We start from the raw sequence: 857 nt of genomic DNA on the forward strand, positions 1-857 counted from the left end.
AAAAAAAAAAAAAAAAAAAAAAAAAAAAAAAAAAAAAAGTAAAAAAATATATATTTCTGCAAAAGTACGCGTTTTAAATGTGCACATATCTCCAAAGCTCCCGTGTGTATCAACCTCTCCGCTCCCAGAAGCTGAAGGAACACACGCGCTCAGGTGTAGCACCGAGGACGTGCATACAGAGACATCAGCAAACACACCTGACAAATACTTGGAAGCACGCAGATACACACTGAGGACAGCGGCTTTTCGAAATAGTTTCCATTACTGCAAGGCAGGGACTTAAAACACTGATGTTATTTTAGTTTGAGCTTTCCAAATATTTAAAAATAAAACAGATGAAAACGTAGCCCTTGACTTAAAACACGCATAAACAAAAAGCCCCACACCTCTAAAAATACTGCGCACTTCGCCGGGGCTCGGGTTCTTATCTGTGCGATAGGGCATCTGGGCCGGTGTGTAAATTCACGTGGTAAGAAATGAAGGGGGGGAAGCCGGTGATTGATGGGGAGTTACGGGGGTAGACCGAGGGAGAAGAAACCAAATTCCACCCGAACACGGATCTGCGCGTCCACATCAAACACCTGATGGGCAACGGCGCGACCCCGGGCTTCTGCAGCAATGAGCATAAGGAATTCTATGAAGATCAACTATTCTGTGCCTGCCCCGGTGCTGCGTGCGCTCTCCCCTAAACACCCCGCTCTATAAATGTCGGCTTTATAGCTCTCCAGACGACGTTTCTATGCGTTACGCTATTTGTTTGAAATCTCCGCAAGGTGGTTTTTGTCCGTCTTCCTCCTTGCGCTGCTGAGAGGGAAAAAAAAAAAAAAAAAAAAAAAAAAAAAAAAAAAAAAAAAAAA

At 43.6% G+C, this 857-nt stretch overlaps 1 protein-coding gene across 1 annotated transcript in view; it reads right to left on the minus strand.

Moving 5' to 3' along the window:
* The window catches only part of LOC122191816 (T-box transcription factor TBX5-like), a 7614-nt gene that overhangs the window by 3466 nt on the left and 3291 nt on the right, over positions 1–857 (minus strand). The window lies entirely within an intron of this gene.

The sequence above is a fragment of the Lagopus leucura genome, unplaced genomic scaffold (genome assembly GCF_019238085.1).
Source record: "Lagopus leucura isolate 7727_CA_CO unplaced genomic scaffold, USGS_WTPT01 36069-0_obj-0_obj, whole genome shotgun sequence".
In the NCBI taxonomy this organism is placed as follows: Eukaryota; Metazoa; Chordata; class Aves; order Galliformes; family Phasianidae; genus Lagopus; species Lagopus leucura.